The following is a 21,340-nucleotide window of genomic DNA, read 5'->3' as shown; positions in this document are numbered from 1 at the left end:
ATGTCTGACTCTTTTGTGTCCCCATGGACTGTAACCCATTAGGCTCCTGTGTCCATGGGATTTTCAAGGCAAGAATATTGGAGTGGGTTGCCATATCCTTCTCCAGGGGATCTTCTTGATGCAGGGATCGAACCCAAGTCTCCTGGGTTGACAGGTGGATTCTCTACCACTGAGCCACCAGGGAAGCCTGTGTGTTAGATAGTCTGTGACTTCCTACTCTCCACCCCATGTGGTGGGGCAGTGAGGTATGCTGGTGGAAAAAGTATGATATGACTTCTTTATAGGCCCATTAGTTACTGCTTTTTGGCCTCACTCTTCTGTGTTTTACTAATAATAACTAATTAAGCTCAATAAACTAACATGAAACAAGATGCAGTGATTTGAATGATAATAGTACATTTGGAGCTTAATTTTAGTTGAAATTTTATTTTGTTTTTTCAGAAAAGAATCTTATTTTTACTGCTTTAATTTTATTTTTGAAGGGCCAATGGATATACATGGTTTGCAATGTCAAGGGCTCCTGTTTCATCTATCTAGCTATCCATTTCTTTTCCTGAGAAGCAATCACTTTTACTACTTTCTTGTACTGTTGCAGGGTTAGGCTTTGCATTTATAAGCAAAAAGCCAGTTAAAATACCCATTTTTGAGGAAAACCCCTTTTTTAAAACAAATAGTAGTATTCTTTATATATATTAATCTAAAGCCTTACTCTGTTCAACTGTGTGTGTTGATATGTGTAATTCTGGAGATTTTTCCATATCAGTCCATTAAAATAGTTGTCTAATTCTGACTATTTCACTGTATAATTATAGCCTAACTTCTGTAACTGGTCCTTCGTTGGTGGAATTTGATGCTTCTAATCTTTTGTCATGACAAAAGAGTGCTACAATGAATATCCTTATATATATGTTATTTTCTATACATGTGAATATAGCCATAGAACATATTCCTAAGAGTAAAATTATTTATTCAGTCAAAATGATGTGTATTTTAAAAACATTTTGGTAGACATTGCCAAATACCATTCCAAAGAAGTTCTACTCATTCACATTCTTAATAGAAATGTATAATATTGTCTAATTTCCTGTATCCTTCAAATTTTATTTTCTTTCTGTCTTCTAACACACAGAAATGTAAACAATAGAATTATAAGAATATCAATAGGTCCAAGTTGGATAGTCAGCAAAGATGTTTTTATTTAAAGTGTCATTTGAACACAGATAAGTAGAGAAAAATACTTTGAAGAAGAATATTGGAAACTGTTTCCTTGATCTGAGGAGACATTTATTCTAAAATAGCATCCAAACAGAGTACCAGCATGTAGTAGGTGTTCAATAAATTTGTTGAATAATTTCTGTGCCTCTGCTGAGTTTTTCTAAGTTCTCAGATTAATAGGATGGGCTTATTTAAGGTCTCATTAGTGGCAACAAGAGCATATGTTTAAATGATGCTTACTTCTGGGATTCTTTTTCAAAATATACATGTTTAAAAAAACCCATGTCACTTGATTGGTTATTTGGCTTATCACTTGCTGGTTGTATGGGAGAAGTAAATAGAGAATATACATTATTAAAGGCTAATTTATTTCTTAAAGTGAAATTCTAAAATTAAGTTTAGAAAACATTTAAAAGAAGAGAAAAACTCCACTAGTCCTCTAATTACAGCATTTTGGCATATTTTCTTCCAGTCTTTTTTCTCTTGTGTTAGTATGTAAATGTGTATATATCACATACACATATCTGTCATATGTACACATGGAATCATCACTATATGTTTTATAGAATTGTAATCACAGTGAAAAAAATTAGAATCTGACTCAATATTGTATCATAAGCTTTTTGTTAGTTTTATTTTGTTTATTTAAAAAATTTTATTTTTTGGCCACATCACAGGGCTTGTGGGATCCTAGTTCCCCAACCGTGGATCAAATCCTCACTCTTGGCAGTGGAAGCAGAGTCTCAACCTTTGGACCACTGGGACATTCCCTTTTTGTTATTTAAAATAAAAAAGTTTATTTATTTATATTTTTTGGCTGTGCTGGGTCTTTGTTGCTGTACCAGCTTTTCTCTGGTTTCAGTGAGCAGGGGCTATTTTTTAGTTGCAGTGCACTGGCTTCTCACTGCAATGGCTTCTCTTGTTGCAGAGTGCAGGCTCTAGGGCACACGGGCATCAGTAGTTGCAGCGTGTGGGCTCAGCAGTTGTGGTTTTCTAGCTCTAGAGCACAGGCTCAATAGGTATGGTGTAGGAGCATGTGGAATCTTCCCAGATCAGGGATCGAACCTATATCTCCTGCATTGGCAGGCAGATTCTTTACCACTGAGCCATCAGGGAACCTCTTTTTTTTGTTGTTATTTTTAAATGAACTTTTAATCCATTTAATGGTTTCCTAAAATTTCACCACATGGGCATATATTAATGTATTTAACCATTGCCCTGTTACAGTTCAACATTGGGTTGTTTTCAATCTTTTGTTGTTATAGATCACATTGTGATCAGCATCATCTTCTGTTTCCTTATAATGTGTTTTTAAAATGGAATCCTGAGTCCCAAGGGTACGCACAGGTTTAAGGTTCTGCTTTGACTTGCTTCTCTTTCTACTGTTCATGTGTGCTGATCTAATCTGTCCCTGAAGCTGCAATTACTCTCGATGTGCTGAAGACCCACAAGCCTGTTTGTTCATCAGACTAGACCCCTTTCAACAGGCTCTAAGCCTGTATCCAGCTACCTGTCATACATCTTTCCCTAGATTCCCACAAGCATTTGAGATCCGTTGCCCCAAACTGGACTCCGATTTTCCACCAAATCCTCACTGGTAGATGCCAAATCTTGGCAGGTGACACCCCGTCCACCGGCCAGACGCTCTAACCAGAAATGGAATAATCCCAGACTGTTCTCTTTTTCTTCTCACTTCATCATCTAGATCTCACTGGGGTCCAGTGAGTGCATGTTTCCTCATTTCTCGTGTGTACGTTTCCTCTCCATTCTTGCCACGCTTTCCAGGGAAATGGTCCTGCTGTAGTTTCGTGACTGGTCCTCTGTCTGACATTCCTGCTCAACTGACACTCAGAGATCAGTCATTTCCTTCCCAGCTTTAAAAGCTCCCAATGATCCTTCCCTTAAAAGGCCTCCAATTATCCCATGTTGGTCAAACTTTTCCATCAAAATGCTCCGAGAAGGCAAAATCAACATAGACTCTAAGTCCATGACGCCTTTGACATCTTTGTTTTATGTTCAAAATTCATGTGACTTGTCTGGTTGACTCAATTATGTATTTGTGTTTGTTCTAACATAAAATAATAATTCCCCTTCTGAAATCTTCAAATGAAATTGATATGCCCTGAAGGGGTACTACGGCTTTTTGGTGACTTTCTCTGGGATGTGTATCTATAAGCATACAACCTCGGTTCAGTTTGAAAGGCACGGCTTCTAGAATAAAATCTATAGAGCCCGGCACAGCCTTGAATCTCAGCATGTCCTTCATGACCTGTGTACACTGGGACCTTCTCCTGCCTCATCTCTCACCTGTCCTTCTAGGCATCCTGTGCTCTAGCCACCCAGGGTCACCTGATGCTCACATCCCAGCCTGTTTTATGTTGCATGATGTGCTTAGTTGCTCTTTGCGATCCCATGGGCTGTAGCCCGGCAAGCTCCTCTATCCATGGGGATTCTCCCGGCAAGAATACTGGAATGGGTTGCCATGCCCTCCTCCAGGGATCTTCCTAATCCAGGGATCGAACCTAGGTCTCCCACATTGCAAGCCGATTCTTTACCATGTTGCCTATTCTTTTTTAAAAAAATTTCATACATAGACTTTATTCATGTTCCTGCACAAAACTCTGTAATTTATATTCTCATGAGTTTAAGACTCATGAAAACAGCTACTTTTTTTCCTTTACTCACATTAAGGAATTTGAATTATTAAATGTTTATAAATGATTTAATGGATTGAGAGAGACAGTATTGGCCACGATTGTTTTTGAAACTGAATTACTATTAAAATCTAACAAAAACTTCAAACAGAGAAATTTATTACCTTCTATACTCTATTTTGATGAAAAACTATTTTACAAGTTACATTAATATGCAACTGAAAAATCTCACTTATTTTTTCTCAAGAATGTTACAAATTCACTATACTTATGACCTTGTAAAATAAGTTCAAATATTGTGAAAGGTAGGAAAACCACAGCCTAAGAACTGATGATAATTTTTCATATCATAGATCCTAATTTTTATTTTAATAGTGCCAAGATATTAAATCTATTTTTACATGTCATTACATGCCTATGTATTCTTCTCCAGAACATACCCGTTTCCCCTACCTGAATTCCCTTGTAACTCTCAGGCTTTGCTGTGTTTACCTTTGCCCCACAGTTCAGTCTACCTGATGACAAATATATTTTTAATATTTAAATCTGCTATTATCTCTTCTGTGAAGATTTTTCTGACTTCATCGAATAGTACTGGTTCCTTTCTCCTTTATAGCCTTACAATAGAGACCTTCCCAGACTTCATGAGGTTACATGCAGATGGCATTAAACCCATCATAAATTGAAAATATTCTAAGTTGCAAAGCATTTAATACACCTGAACTACAGGCATTGTAGCTTACCTAGCCTAGCCCATCTTGAATATGCTCAGAACATTTATATTAGCCTACAGTTGGGTAAAATCATCTAACACAAAGCCTATTTTATAATAAGTTTTGAAGATCTCATGCAATTTATTGAATAATCTACTGAAAGTGAAAAACTGGTTTTCTGGGTATACAGTGGTTGCAAGTGTATCAGTTGTGTGGCTGACCTACCTACTGTCACTGCACAACATCATAGGAGAGCATCATACCACACATCACTGGCTCGTGAAAACATCGACATTCAAAATTTGAAGTATATCCTTCACTAAATGTGTATTGCCTTCACACCATCGTAAGGGTGAAAAATTGTAAGTTGGACCATTGTAAGTTGAGGATCATCTGTATATATGTGTATGTCTCTCTATACCAGTGGTCCCCAACCTCTTTGACAACAGGGACTGGTTTTGTGGAAGATGATTTTTCCATGGACCAGGGTACAGGGGGTGGTTTTGTGATGATTCAAGCACATTACATTTACTGTGCACTTTGTTTCTATTATTGCTGAAGCCTGGCTTGGAGAATTTTGAGCATGACTTTACTAGCGTGTGAGATGAGTGCAATTGTGCGGTAGTTTGAACCTTCTTTGGCATTGCCTTTCTTTGGGATTGGAATGAAGACTGACCTTTTCCAGTCCTGTGGTCACTGCTGAGTTTTCCAAATTTGCTGGCATAATGAGTGCAGCACTTTCACAGCATCATCTTTCAGGATTTGAATGAGCTCAACTGGAATTCCATCACCTCCACTAGCTTTGTTTGTAGTGATGCTTTCTAAGGCCCACTTGACTTCACATTCCAAGATGTCTGGCTCTAGGTCAGTGATCACGCCATCGTGATTATCCTGGTCATGAGGATCATTTTTGTACAGTTCTTCTGTGTATTCTTGCCACCTCTTCTTAATATCTTCTGCTTCTGTTAGGTCCACACCATTTCTGTCCTTTATCAAGCCCATCTTTGTATGAAATGTTCTCTTTGTATTTCTAATTTTCTTGAAGAGATCTCTTGTTTTTCCTATTCTGTTGTTTTCTTCTATAAGTCATGCTCAAAATTCTCCAAGCCAGGCTTCAGCAATATGTGAACCGTGAACTTCCAGATGTTCAAGCAGGTTTTAGAAAAGGCAGAGGCACCAGAGATCAAATTGCCAACATCCGCTGGATCATGGAGAAAGCAAGAGAGTTCCAGAAAAACACATATTTCTGCTTCATTGACTATGCCAAAGCCTTTGACTGTGTGGATCACCACAAACTGTGGAAAATTTTGAAAGAGATGGGAATACCAGACCACCTGACCTGCCTCTTGAGAAACCTGTATGCAGGTCAGGAAGCAACAGTTAGAACTGGACATGGAACAACAGACTGGTTCCAAAGAGGAAAAGGAGTACGTCAAGGTTGTATATTGTCACCCTGCTTATTTAACTTATCGCAGAGTACATCATGAGGAATGCTGGGCTGGAAGAAGCACAAACTGGAATCAAGATTGCCAGGAGAATTATCAATAACCTCAGATATGCAGATGACATCACCCTTATGGCAGAAAGTGAAGAGGAACTCAAAAGCCTCTTGATGAAAGTGAAAGAGGAGAGTGAAAAGGTTGGCTTGAAGCTCAACATTCAGAAAACAAAGATCATGGCATCTGGTCCCATCACTTCATGGGAAATAGATGGAAAAACAGTGGAACAGTGTCAGACTTTATTTTTTTGGGCTCCAAAATCACTGTGGATGCTGATTGCATCCATGAAATTAAAAGACACTTACTCCTTGGAAGGAAAGTTATGACCAACCCTAGATAGTATATTAAAAAGCAGAGACATTACTTTGCCAACAAAGGTCCACCTAGTCAAGGCTATGGTTTTTACAATGGTCATGTATGGATGTGAGAGTTGGACTGCGAAGAAATCTGAGCACCGAAGAATTGATGCTTTTGAACTGTGGTGCTGGAGAAGACTCTTGAGAGTCCCTTGGACTGCAAGGACATCCAACCAGTCCATTCTAAAGGAGATCAGTCCTGGGTGTTCATTGGAAGGACTGATGCTAAAGCTGAAACTCCAATACTTTGGCCACCTCATGTGACGAGTTGACTCACTGGAAAAGACTCTGATGCTGGGAAAAATTGGGGGCAGGAGGAGAAGGGGATGACAGAGAATGAGATGGCTGGATGGCATCACTGACTCGATGGACATGAGTTTGAGTGAACTCCGGGAGTTGGTGTTGGACGGGGAGGCTTGGCGTGCTGTGATTCATGGGGTTGCAAAGAGTCAGTCACGACTGAGCGATTGAACTGAACTGAACTGAACTTTTTCTATTATTACATCAGCCCCACCTTGGATTATCAGGCATTAGATCCTTGAGGTTGGGAAACCCTGCCCCAAATGTATATCTATAGCATTTTGTTCCTTTTTTCTGCTGTCCCTTCCCCCCCGCCACCTTTACTCTTTCTCCTTTGTCAGTCTTCTGTTTACCTGCTTCAGGCTCAAAGATTTTTAAACACCATGAGGACAGGGAAACTGTAGGATTCATCTCTACTTGCTGGGTGCCTAACCTAGTGTGGCAAAAAGAATGCATGTGGTAACCTTTTTTTGTTTTTGTGTGAATAGAGGATGAATGGCATTCTGGATGTGCGATCAAACTGCTTTCTAAAGCCCCAGAGGTACATGCTTTCCCAATTTTACCATTATTTCCAGTTTAGGTTATCACATCAAACAATTGGGGGAATAATTTAATGGATGACATGGTATCTTGTTTTACCTTAATGTTGTTCTTTGATTATTGGGAGGTTTCCCATTTTATCATATGGCTTTATCTTCATGAATTATGACTGTTTTTAAAATCTCATCCTCTAGAGGCTTTTTCTTTTACGTTTTATGTGGACGCTTAAAATCACTTTTTAGTATGTAATGTTTGATTCTGAAGTGTTTATGTAAAAATGATAGTAAAAGTTTCTATGCTTTATTTACTGCAAACATTTTTTTCTCACAGAGTTGCTTATCTTTGGTTCCTTAAACAAACACTTAGTTCTTTATATAATAAAGATATGTTAACATTTAGAATTCATTGTGGTGTATGCCATGGTTGTTAATGGGAATAATATTCTTAGGTCAGACTTTTTTAAAATTATACTTTAAAAGCAATGTTTTTAAATGGAAAAGTATTGGGTTGACCAAAAAGTTTGTTTGAGTTTTTCTGTGACATCATACGTAAAAAACCTGAACAAACTTTTTGGCCAACACAATATAATTTGAATCCAAATATCTGCCTTCAACAGGGCTTCCCAGGTGATTCAGTGGTTAAGAATCCACCTGCCAATGCAGGAGAGGCAAGAGACTCAGGTTCGATCCCTGGGTTGGGAGGAACTCCTAGAGTAGGCAATAGTAACCCACTCCAGTATTCTTGCCTGGAAAATTCCATGGACAGAGGAGCCTGGTGGGCTTATGGGGTCAGTTCATGGGGTCACAAAGAGTCAGACACAACTGAGCATGCACACACATCTGCCTTAAGCAATCAATACCTGCCCTCAACAATCCATTTGATATAAAGAAACCAGAATAATTATCTTCAAAGTTCATTAGATCATTTCTCTTTTCAATTCAAAACTTTCCAGTGATTTTTTTTTTCCTTCCCATTCAGAATATCATCCCAAGTCCTTCCTAAGATGCTGGACTTACATCATCTCCCCTCGGTCTGCTTCTCTGATGTTCTCTCCTACCCGTCTCGCCTTCCTCCTCCCTCTCTCAGTTCCAGGCATGCAGCCCTCATTGCTCTTCCTTAAAAGATGTTCCTGACTCAAAGAGTTTACATTGCTGTTCCCTGTACCTGCTTTTTCCCCAGACCTCCCTCACTCTCAAGTCTCATCATATGAGATCATCTTCCCTATGTCACCTAAAACAGTTAACCCACCCTCACCTTGTCACTCTCTATTACTTTCCTGGCATTTGTTTCTTCATAGCAGGTATGACACTTGACTTTGTTTATTGCTGTTGTCTCAGTAACTAGCTCAGCAAATAGTAGTTGCATAAATGAATGAATTAATTTGGTCACTCATCTGATAAGCTCTGAGATGACAACTATATAAAATATAATTGGTATTTTTTCTTAGGTTGTGAAATAAAGTCTTTTTTTTCTTACAACTTAGAAATACTACTGGCCATCATCAAAAAACGAACAAACAGTAAGCGCTGGAGAGGTTGTGGAGAAAAGGGAAGCCTTTTGCACTGTTGGTGGGAAATTGATACAGCCACTATGGAGAACAGTATTGAGGTTCCTTAAAAAGCTAGGAATAAAAATACTACCATCATTAGTATCAGTTATTGCTCTGGTTTAAATATTTGTGGTTCCCCCCATCAAGTTCATATGTTGAAATCCTAATGCCCAATGTGATAGTGTTAGGAGGTGAGGCCTTTGGGATGTAATAAGGTTATGAGGGTAGGACACTCATGGATGGATAGTGACCTTATCAAAGAGAACCCAGAAAACTCTCTAGAACCTTCCACCAAGTGAGGACCCAGAGAAAAACTGTTACCTATGGACCAAGAAGCCCTTATAAACTATGGATCTGCTAGGAACATGATCCTGCACTTGCCAGGCTTTAGAACTGTGAGAAATAAATTTTTGTTTTTTGTAAGCCACCTCATCTCTGGTACAGTTGACCCTTGAGCAACACGGGTTTTAAATTGCGTGGGTTCACTTATATTGAAAAAAATCTGTATTTTTTTCAACAGAAAGTCCATAGCACTCCATGATCCCTGACTGGTTGAATCCTCTGATGCAGAACCTTTGATGTGGGGGAGCCGCAGATAAAGAGGGCAGACTCTATGTTGTACCTGGACATTTAGCTGTGTGAAGGGTTGGCACCCCTAACCCCCATGTTGTTCAAGGGTCAACTGTATTAGGCTATGGCAGCCTGGATAGACTAAGATAGGTATTTGTGGGCGACACTTAATAACTTCTCCTGGACCACTAGGATTTTGCAGTTCTCTAGGATTTTTTAATGGCTGGGGAATGCTACTGTTTTGTATAATTTGGGGAATGCTGTTCTAGAAGACAGTGTGAAGGCAAGGTGACTGCCCATGTGCTTCATGTCATTATTTAGCACATCACAGCTTTTCAATTATAAAAAGTGGTAGATAAGAATATCATTGTTTTCCTATTTCTGCAGGTAAGAATAGCATTCAAAAGAGATTGCTTTAGTAATAGAAAAGTTACTTCAAAAGTTTTCATTAAAGATAAGCATATAGACAGAAAGGAAACAGGAATCTGAAAACAAGGGAAATAACAACTTTAGTGACCCAGAAGGAAGCTAGTAATGTAGTAATGCTTATATCATGTTAAAAACAGTAATGAGTTCCCCAAAATTCAAAGTGATTAGATATGCATGGAATTTATGAAAATAAAAAATTACATGACTAGTCAAATGCAAATGATAACAGCTGGAAGAAAATGATCAGAGAGATGTAGTTTGTTTCTAGTGAATTCAGAAATCCAATAATGCTGAAGAGCAGCCAGCATAATGGAACAAGAATAAGTTGATAAAAACCTTAAAATCCTCACTCTTATGCCCAGTATGGGCTTCCAAGGTGGTGCTAGTGGTAAAGGACCTGCTTGCCACTGCTGGAGACATGAGTTTGATCTCTGGATTGGGAAAATCCCCTGGAGGAGGGCATGGCAACCCACTCCAGTATTCTTTCTGGAAAAGCCCATGTAGCCTGGTGGGCTACAGTCCCTAGGGTTGCAAAGAGTAGGATGACGACTAAAGCGGCTTAGCACACATGCCTAGCACAAGACTAGAAGTCTCCTAAAGATTTAGCATCATGGGAAGCTTTCCTGCTGAAACAGGTACAATTAAATTACTGGACTTAAAATCAGTGCCAAATGAAAAATCAGGAGGTCAGTGTCCCAGGAACCAAGGGAATAATTCTGACACGTCCATCGTACCTCACTTCATGCTACTTTCTTCATTGATTTTTGAAGATGAGCTGGTCATAAAAGATTTCTAAACTTTGTAATGTCATTTTCAAAAGCTTCAACAAAGATATCTGAGCATGATGTTGGAAAATATGTTAAAAAATAAACTAAGATATTGTTATCCACCTCCTAATTCCTACATATTTATTCAGAAGAATGATCAGAGAAATAAAACAATATATCATTTTGTGTACACTACACCCACGCAATCAATATCAAATGTTATTTAATTTGTTACAAAAAACTAACTTTTGGATGTGTCTTGCACAAAGAACATGAAATATAAAATAGGGAGATGAAGTAAGTTTTACATATAATCAGTATCTGGATTAGGAAAAACTGGATTTACAAGTAATTTGCCATCCGTCTAGTCAAGGCTATGGTTTTTCCATTGGTCATGTATGGATGTGAGAGTTGGACTGTGAAGAAAGCTGATTGCTGAAGAATTGATGCTTTTGAACTGTGGTGTTGTAGAAGACTCTTGAGAGTCCCTTGGACTGCAAGGAGATCCAACCAGTCCATTCTAAAGGAGATCAATCCTGGGTGTTCATTGGAGGGACTGATGTTAAAGCTGACACTCCAATACTTTGGCCACCTCATGTGAAGAGTTGACTCACTGGAAAAGACTCTGATGCTGGGAAAGATTGGGGGCAGGAGGAGAAGGAGACGACAGAGAGTGAGATGGCTGGATGGCATCACCGACTCGATGGACATGAGTTTGAGTGAACTCCGGGAGTTGGTGATGGACAGGGAGGCCTGGTGTACTGTGATTCATGGGGTCACAAAGAGTCAGACACGACTGAGAGACTGAACTGGACTGAACTGAACTTAAAGTCTTAGAAACAGGAGGATTTGCAGTTTAGCTTTGTGATCTATCCTGGAAAGAAATAAGGTGCTCAATACATTTGTTTTGATTTAAAATTGGATTTATATATGTACCACAACCTCTTAATCCATTCATCTGTCAATGGACATCTAGGTTCCATGCTAGATGTCCATGCTTCCATGTCCTGGTCATTATAAATAGCTGCAATGGACACTGAAATACAAGTGTCCTTTTAAATTATGGTTTTCTCAGGGTATATGCCCAGTAATGGAGTTGCTAGGTATATATATATATATGTGTGTGTGTGTGTCTGTGTGTGTGTATAATGTAATATTACTCAGTCATACAAAGAAATGAATGTGAGTCAGTTGTAGGAAGGTAGATGAAACTAGAGTCTGTTATACAGAGTAAAGTAAGTCAGAAAGTGTAAAACAAACATATAAATGTACATATGGAATCTAGAAAAATGGTACTGATGAGCCTGTTTTCAGGGCAGGAATAGAGATGTGGACATAAAGAACAGACTTGTGGACACAACAGGGGAAGGAGAGGGTGACAGGAATTGAAAGAGCAGCACTGCCATATATACACTGCTGCTGCTAAGTCGCTTTAGTCATGTCTGACTCTGTGCGATCCCATAGACGGCAGCCCACCAGGCTCTGCCGTCCCTGGGATTCTCCAGGCAAGAACACTAGAGTGGGTTGCCATTTCCTTCTCCAATGCATGAAAGTGAAAAGTGAAAGTGAAGTTGCTCAGTGTCCAACTCTTTGTGACCACATGGACTGCAGCCTGTCAGGCTCCTCCGTCCATGGGATTTTCCAGGCAAGAGTACTGGAGTGGGTTGCCATTGCCTTCTCCGATATATACACTACCATATGTAAGATAAGTAGTTAGTGGGAAGCTGCTATATAACCCAGGGAGCCCAACCTAATGCTCTGTGACAACATAGAGGGTTGGGATGGTGGTGGGTTGGAGGGAGGCTCCAGAGGGAGTTTCATTTCAGTTCAGTCGCTCAGTTGTGTCTGACTCTTTGCAACCCGAAGGACTGTAGCATGTCAGGCTTCCCTGTCCATCACCAACTCCTGGAGCTTGCTCAAACTCATGTCCATTCAGTCAGTGATGCCATTCAACCATCTCATCCTCTGTTGTACCCTTATCCTCCTGCCTTTAATCTTTCCCAGCATCAGGGTCTTTTCTCATGAGTCAGTTCTTTGCCTCAGGTGGCCAAAGTATTGGAGCTTCAGGTTCAGCATCAGTCCTTGCAATGAATATTCAGGACTGATCTCCTTTAGGATGGACTGGTTTGATCTCCTTGCAGTCCAAGGGACTCTCAAGAGTCTTCTCCAACACCACAGTTCAAAAACAACAATTCTTCAGTGTTCAGCTTTCTTTATAGTTCAACTCACATCCACACAGGACTACCGGAAAAACCAATGCTTTGACTAGATGGACCTTTGTTGGCAAACTGCTGTCTCTGCTTTTTAGTATGATGTCTATGTTGATCATAGCTTTTTGTCCAAGGAGCAAGGGTCCTTTAATTTCATGGCTGCAGTCACCATCTGCAGTGATTTTGGAGCCCAAGAAAATAAAATCGCTCACTGTTTCTATTGTTTCCCTATCTATTTGCCATGAAGTGATGTGACCGGATGCCATGATCTTAGTTTTCTGAATGTTGAGTTTTAAGCCACCTTTTTCACTCTCCTCTTTCACTTTCATCAAGAGGCTTTTTAGCTCCTCTTCACTTTCTGCCATAAGGGTGGTGTCAACTGCATATCTGAGGTTACTGATATTTCTCCCAGCAATCTTGATTCCAGCTTGTGCTTCTTCCAGTCCAGCGTTCCTCATGATGTACTCTGCATATAAGTTAAAGAAGCAGGGTGACGATACACAGCCTTGATGTACTCCTTTCCCAATTTGGAACCAGTCTCTTGTTCCATGTCTTGTTCTAACTGTTGCTTCTTGACCTCCATACAGATTTCTCAGGAGGCAGGTAAGGTGTTCTGGTATTTCCATCTCTTGAAGAATTTTCCACAGTTTGTTGTGATCCACACAGTCAAAGGCTTTGGCATAATCAATAAAGCAGATGTTTTTATGGAACTCTCTTACTGTTTCAATGATCCAATAGATGTTGGTAATTTGATCTCTGGTTCCTCTGCCTTTTCTAAATCCAGCTTGAACATCTGGAATTTCATGGTTCATGTACTGTTGAAGCCTGGCTTGGGGAATTTTGAGTGTTACTTTCCTAGCATGTGAGATGACTGCAATTGTGCGGTAGTTTGACATTCTTTGGCACTGCCCTTCTATGGGATTGGAATGAAAACTGATCATTTCCAGTTCTGTGGCCACTGCTGAGTTTTCCAAATTTGCTGACATATTGAGTGCAGCATTTTCACAGCATCATCTTTTAGGATCTGAAATAGCTCAACTGGAATTCCGTCACCTCCACTAGCTTTGTTCATAGTGATGCTTCCTAAGATCCCCTTGACTTTGCATTCCACAATGTCTGGCTCTAGGTGAATGATCACACCATCATGGTTATCTCGGTCATGAAGATCTTTTTTGTATATTTCTTCTGTGTATTCTTGCCACCTCTTCTTAATATTGTCTGCTTCTGTTAGGTTCATACTATTTCTGTCCTTTATTGTGCCCATCTTTGCATGATGTGATCCCTTGGTATCTCTAATTTTTTGACAAGATCTCTAGTCTTTCCCATTCTATTGTTTTCCTCTATTTCTTTGCATTGATCACTAAGGAAGGCTTTCTTATCTCTCTTATTTCTTATTCTTTGGAACTCTGCATTCAAATGGGTATATGTTTCCTTTTCTCCTTTGCCTTTAGCTTCTCTCCTTTTCTCAACTATTTGTAAGGCCTCCTCAGACAACCATTTTGCCTTTTTGCATTTCTTTTTTTTTAGGTGTGGTTTTGATCACTGCCTCCTATACAACATAATAAACCTCTGGCCATAGTTCTTCAGGCACTCGATCAGATCTAATCCCTTGAATCTATTTGTCACTTCCACTGTGTAATTTCAAGGGATTTGATTTAGGTCATTCTGAATGATCTAGTGAATGGTCTAATATTCCCAGAGGGAGGGATATGTGTGTGTGTGTGTGTATGACTGATTAGCATTATTGTATGGCAGAAACCAATACAACACTGTTAAGCGATTATCCTCCAGTTTTAAAAAATCAATTGGATTTACCTAGGTAGTGCTAGTGGTAAAGAACCTGACTGCCAGTGCAGTATTCTTGCCTGGAGACTCCCATGGACACAGGAGCCTGGCAGACTATAGTCCCTAAGGTCGCAAAGAGTCAGGTACGAATGAAGCGACTTAGCACATAGCACACAGAACATATTAGAATCACCATTAACAGAGGTGGCTGGAATCTCAAGGGTCTAGTTTGATCACCTAGTTGACATTTAATCCATCACTCTCCACTCAGAATTATCCAGCTCTTGTCTGTACATTTCTGATGATGTAAATTCACTTGCACTCCTGTTGTGCATTCTATACCTCTGGAACATTCAATGTGGAATAGTCTCTTCCTGAGCTTACCTGGAGGGCAGACTCAGCACTTGCTCATAGCCCCAAACAGCAGACCCAGTTCTGCAAAGCCTTAGTAAGTGAAGTAGATGGTGCTGAATCTGAACAATGGTGGTGGATATAGAATACATACTGAAGACAATTTACATACTTCACAGCAAAATTTAATTAAAATCCTCCTTAGCTATCTTGGCATTCCAAACCCCTTTCTAGATATCCTAGCAACATTGCCTCTCTTTTCTTTCCCTCTCCTTGCACCAGTCCTTTGAAGTTTCCTATGTCTTGGTAGCAGTGCAAGCCATTCTCAGCTAGAACAGCTCTCTAAAAACTAAAACCCTTCAGCTGCAGAAATTCCCAGAAAGCCACCCAATGACCTTCTCTTGTACTTTCACAGGCATTGGCTGGGAACAACTACTAAGTGGCAGTTTCCCTTTTCATCTCAGCTGATCTGTTAAAATATTTACCCCATCAAAACATACCCCTCTTATTTTGATAGAGTGAGGGGGTGTTGGGAGGAGAAAGGCATATGTGCAGAGGTGCATATGTGATTGGGCTCCTACAAAACGTGGTTTTCTCCAAATGACATGCAATTTTCAATATTAGGTAATGGAGTCTTCTAAAAAGAGTAGTTATGTTTTAGTAAGTGCCTAATTTCATCCTAAATGATAATTAAAATTCTTTGTAACAGTTTTATTGAGCTATAATTACACCCCATAAAATCCACTCTTTTGAAGTATACAGTTAAATGAATTTTAGTATATTCATGATCATTACCATTATCTAATTAAAAAACATTTTCACCATCTCCCCCAAAAAACCCTTACCCATTATAGTCACTACCCTGTCTCCTTCACCCTTGGCAACCACTTATCTACTCTCTGTCTTTGGGTTTGTCTATTCTGGACGTTTAAATATATAAATGGAATCATACAATATTTGTTATTTTGTAACTAGTTTATTTCATGTAGCATTCATGTATGAGTTATTTTATGGACGTGTGTTTTCATTTCTCATGGGTATATACCTAGGAGCAGGATTGCTAGGTCATATGGCTATTCTGTGTTTAACTTTTGAGAAACTATTAAAACATTTTTTCCAAAGTGGCCACATCATTTACATTCCCACCATCAAGTATTGAGTGTTCCAGTTTTTCCATACCCTCACTAATACTTGCTATGCTTTTTTTTTTATTATAGCCATCTTTAAAAAAATGAAGTATATTTGCTTAACAATGTGCTAGTTTCTGCTACACAACAACATGAATCTGTGAATACATACATATACTGCAAGGCAGCTATATGTATACATATATTCCTTCCTTCTTGAGCCTCCCTCCCATACTCCCATCCCACCCCTCTAGGTCATCACAGAGCACCAAGCTGAGCTCCCTGTGCTATACAGCAGCTTTCCACTAGTTATCTATTTTACACATAGTAGTGTATATATGTCACGCCTATTCTCCCAGTTCGTTCCACCCTCCCCTTCCCACCTTGTATTCACCTGACCGTTCTCTATGTCTGCAAATAGTTTCATCCGAATCATTTTTCTAAATTCTATACATATGCATTAACATACAATATTTATTTTTCTCTTTCTGATTCACTTTGTATGACAGACTCTAGGTCCATCCACATCACTACAAATCACCCAATTTCATTCCTTTATATGGCTGAGTAATATTCTATCATATATATATATATATATATATGTATATATATATATACACACATGCATGTACATATGACAAATCTTCTTTATCCATTCACCTGTTGATGGGGTACATGTGTCTTTTTGCACTATGAGTTTTTCAGGGTAAATGCCCAGTAATGGGATTTCTGGGTCATATGGTAGTTCTGTTTTTGCTTTTTTAAGGAACCTCTGTACTCTTCTCCATGGGTGCTAAGTCGCTTCAGTTGTGTCCGACTCTTTGCAACCCCATGGACTATAGCCTGGCAAGCTCCTCTTCCCGTGGGATTCTCCAGGCAAGAATATTGGAGTGGGTTGCGATTCCCTTCTCCACTATTCTCCATAGTGGCTGTATCAGTTTACATTCCCACCAACAGTACATGAGGGTTCCCTTTTCTCCACATCCTCTCCAGCATTTATTTTTAGATTTTTTGATGATGGCCATTGTGATTGGTGTGAGGTGATACCTCACTGTAGCTTTAATTTGCATTTCTCTACTAATTAGTGATGTTGAGCATATTTTCATGTGTTTGTTGGCCACCTGTATGTCTTTTCTGGAGAAGTATCTGTTTAGGTCTTCTGCCCATTTTTTGATTGGGTTTTTTTTTATTTGGTTTTTTGATATTGAGTTGCAAGAGCTGCTTGTATATTTTAGAGATTAATCCTTTTTCAGTTGCTTCATTTAAAAATATTTTCTCCCATTTTGAGAGTTGTTTAGCCATGTTAATGGGTGTGAAGTGGTACCTTGGTGTGCATTTTCCTGACGGCTAATGATGTTGAGCATTATTTTATGTGCTTATTCCAATTTGTATATCTTCTTTGGAGAAATGTCTGTTCAAATCATTTGTATGTTTAAAACTGGGTCATCTTTTTATTGTTGACTTGTAAGAGTTCTTTTAATATTCTGAGTTCCTAATCAGATATATGATTTGCAAACATGTTCTCCCATCTGTAGGTTGTCCTAATAGTAATTTACATTTAGGCAATGCTTGAATTATTCACAGATTAAAGCTTAGTATGGGATTCATCCAAACCCTTTGGTTTTCTCCTGGGTTTATTCCAATTTGAAAAATTCTGTGCTCAAAGTATTCTCTAAAAAAGAGTGCATAAAGGAAGGAAAAAACAACAACACAATGTCTAAGAGAGTATATGTGCTCAATTAACTTTGGCAAATGAATGAATGAAATTTATTCTTGGTTCCTACCACTACTCTGCCTTGTTAAGTCCCTCTGCTGGACTTCCAGAGCAGTGATATTTATTTCATATCCTGAAAGCCCCTTGGGGGTGCTCTAAGGTATTGGAAGTGAAAGTATTAGTCACTCAGTCATGTCTGACTCTGCACACATGGACTCCTCTGTGCATAGCATTCTCCAGGCAAGAATACTGGAGTGGGTAGCCATTCCCTTCTCCAGGGAATCTTCCTGATCCAGGGATTGAACCTGGCTCTCCTGTATTGCAGGGAGAATCTTTACCATCTGAACCACCAGGGAAGCCCAAGTATTGGACAGGTATACCTATTTCCATGTATATGCTCTAAGCTGTCTTTTCCACATTGTATTCAGACTGTTATATGCATGTCTACAGATTTTTTTCATTATAAAACCATAGTTTCATGTTCTCCTCTTTTTAAGTCTGAGACTAATTTCAGAGAAAGAAATACTGGTTTTTGTTAGTTCAGTGCTGACTCTATAGTGTTTTCACTGGTCCTGGGCTTTTCTATATCAATAATATTATAGATATTTATTTGGAGGTTCAGTTAGGGATTTGATTTCATGTACTACAATGCCCTTGATCTATGAGTGGTTCCCTCAGTGAAGGAGATGGATTAGATGCTGTGAGGGAGGAAACCACAGCTGCCTGCTGGTCAGATCAGCTGAATCCACTTGGGAGACCTTGGTGGGGCAAAAGGCCCAGCCACATCTCCCTTCCCGCATCACCTACAATGGTCTATCAGGGTCATTTGCCACTGACATTTGACAAAATCCCCTGCACATTGTGAGTGCCAACTCACAGGAAGAATCAGAATGATTCAAACATAGGGAGAATCAAAGGAATTCCACCTGGGACTGTAGTTTGGAACAAAGAAATCAGAGAAGGTACATGGCTGAAGGAAACAGGCTAGAGAAAGGAGGAAGCACAGGGAAGCAAGCCACTTCTTTGAAATTGGATATAAACAAGAGTCTAGCTTTATCCTGCAGAGCTGGCTGGCCTGCCAGTGTGACTTGACTCAGTTACCATCCTGGATGCTCACTCAGGTGATTGTGGGCATCTTGGACATGACAAACCTATGGGTGTGGGCACCTGGCAGCTACTGAAACAGCACACATAATTATGAGCTTGCAAAAAGTTCCCATCTGAGAGATGGAAAAAAGGGGATTTTTAAAAGTTAGTGATCTCAGGGAGTTAATATGAACAAGTTTGCGTTCTCAGTCCAGATTGAAGAAAAAAAAATTAAATCTAAATAGCCATCAATCACTTTCACTCTTTACTTTCATGCATTGGAGAAGGAGATGGCAACCCACTCCAGTGTTCTTGCCTGGGGAATCCCAGGGATGGGGGAGCCTGCTGGGCTGCTGTCTATGGGGTCGCACAGAGTCAGACACGACTGAAGTGACTTAGCAGCAGCCATCAATAGTATCACTTTATAGTATTTTTTAAAAAGATTTTTTTGGTGTCTTTATTGAATTTGCTACAATAGTGTTTCTGTTTTCTGTTTTTGTTTTTTGGCTGTGAGACATATGGGGTCTTAGCTCCCTGACCAGGGATTGAACCATATTGTAAGGCAAAGTCTTAACCACTGTAAGGCAAAGTCTTAACCAGAGAAGTCCCCACAGTATATTATTTATGTAATGCTTTTCTTTCTCTCATAAGTGCAAATACTTTAAAGCTTATCTCATGGCTCATCACCACAACACTCCCCTGAAGGAAAGAGGTAGTTTTACAAACAACTGACCTGAGGCTCAGAGGTGAATTGAGTGTTTTGGAAGGTGGGGAAGACTGGTTGGGTCACTGAGATGTAGTCCCCTGTTTGGAGCTAGAACTAAATCATCATTAAACATGTGTTAATTCCCTTAAGAACCCAATGAGGCGGGTATTGTTATTATTACTAATTTGGTAGGTTGGAGAAAATCACCCAAATCAGTCTGCTAACAATAGTAGAATGAAACCATGAAAGTGAAGTGAAAGTGTTTAGTTGCTCAGTCTGTCGACTCTTTGCAACCCCATGGACTGCAGCCCGCCAGGCTCCTCTGTCCATGGGATTTTCCAGGCAAGAATACTGGAGTGGGTAGCCATTTCCTTCTCCAGGGGATCCTCCTGACCCAGGGATCAAACTTGGGTCTCCTGCATTGCAGGAAAATTCTTTACTATCTGAGCCACCAGGGAAGCCATCTATCTGTGATAGTCTAAACCATATTCTTTCTGCTTTACCATATTCTGATTTGCCAGTTCTAATGGATTAAAGAATGTTCTGTGGAAGGAGTCTCAAGCACACCCAGTTATCCTGCCTATGCTGGTGGAGATGGGAGGAGTGGCATCTGGTACTGAACCAAAGCCTCACAGAAGGAAAGACTGTGATGAGCTTCATTTCTAAGAGACTCTCATGAGACATACTATTGCACAACGCTCTGGTCTGTATTTTGAGGGCGCTAGGGAAGGACTCTGAGAAAGGGTAGCTTTTTACAACTGCATGTGGCTTACACTTGTTTCCCTCCCCGCTGTTGCCAACTAAGATACCTAGCAAAGTAAACCAGAATATGTCGCTTGCCCCCAAATATGCCTCTTTGACATAAAAATTAATTTGAGTCCAAGGCAGTTGAGCAGCAGCAAATGCAGAAGTTCTGTTCACCTTCCCCTTTTCTGCCTAAAGACAGGATATAAATTCTCCTACCGGAGACAGACCTTTAGCCCAGAGACAGCACCAGAGGAATCTGCAAACAAGCCTTCCTGCTTGAGTTTCTTCTCATATAATTATTTCCCACAGTTGGCAGCCCTTGGAAACTTAAAACTGTTTTCCTTTGTCCTATTATTTCTCTACAAGTTTATTTCTCTTCGTTGAAGACTCTGTATAAGTTGGTGTTCTAAGTTGCCACTTGGAGTTACTTCTCATGAGCTTTCTCCTATGTATCCTGTGCAGAGCCCATTAATAAACCGTTTTTCCTTGTTAATCTGCTTTCTGTTTAAGAGCCCAGCTGAAAACCCAAGATGGGATGAGGTCAAGTTTTGCCTCTTCTACACTGCTGCTGCTGCTGCTAAGTCACTTCAGTCGTGTCCGACTCTGTGTGACCCCATAGACGGAAGCCCACCAGGCTCCCCTGTCCCTGGGATTCTCCAGGCAAGAACACTGGAGTGGGTTGCCGTTTCCTTCTCCAATGTGTGAAAGTGAAAAGTGAAAGTGAAGTCGCTCCGTCCTGTCCAACCCTTAGCGATTCCACGTACTGCAGCCTACCAGGCTCCTCCATCCATGGGATTCTAGCTGTGGCTAATTTCCTCTGTTTCTCTCTTTTGCTGTCTACCTGCTTCTTTATTTTGCCACAAGAGTTTCCTTTCTTAAAATGACATCCTCTCCTTATTTAAAAGGTTACTGTCATGAAATATGGAATGTAGTGGAAATATATTCACCAAATGAGTGCCCAGTCAGTGTATGATTGGCAGGTTGGTAGAGTCTAGACAAGGATTTGGCAGCTGTGATCACCA

General features: G+C 39.8%; 1 protein-coding gene across 1 annotated transcript in view; it reads right to left on the bottom strand.

Annotated features, from left to right (window-relative positions):
* The window catches only part of LOC148775264 (carboxypeptidase A6-like), a 70,923-nt gene that overhangs the window by 1,396 nt on the left and 48,187 nt on the right, over positions 1–21,340 (bottom strand). The window lies entirely within an intron of this gene.

This window comes from Moschus berezovskii, chromosome 16, assembly GCF_049115385.1.
Source record: "Moschus berezovskii isolate FMDL1 chromosome 16, NW_MosBer_1.0, whole genome shotgun sequence".
In the NCBI taxonomy this organism is placed as follows: domain Eukaryota; kingdom Metazoa; phylum Chordata; class Mammalia; order Artiodactyla; family Moschidae; genus Moschus; species Moschus berezovskii.
This window is presented reverse-complemented; position numbering and strand designations above follow the sequence as displayed.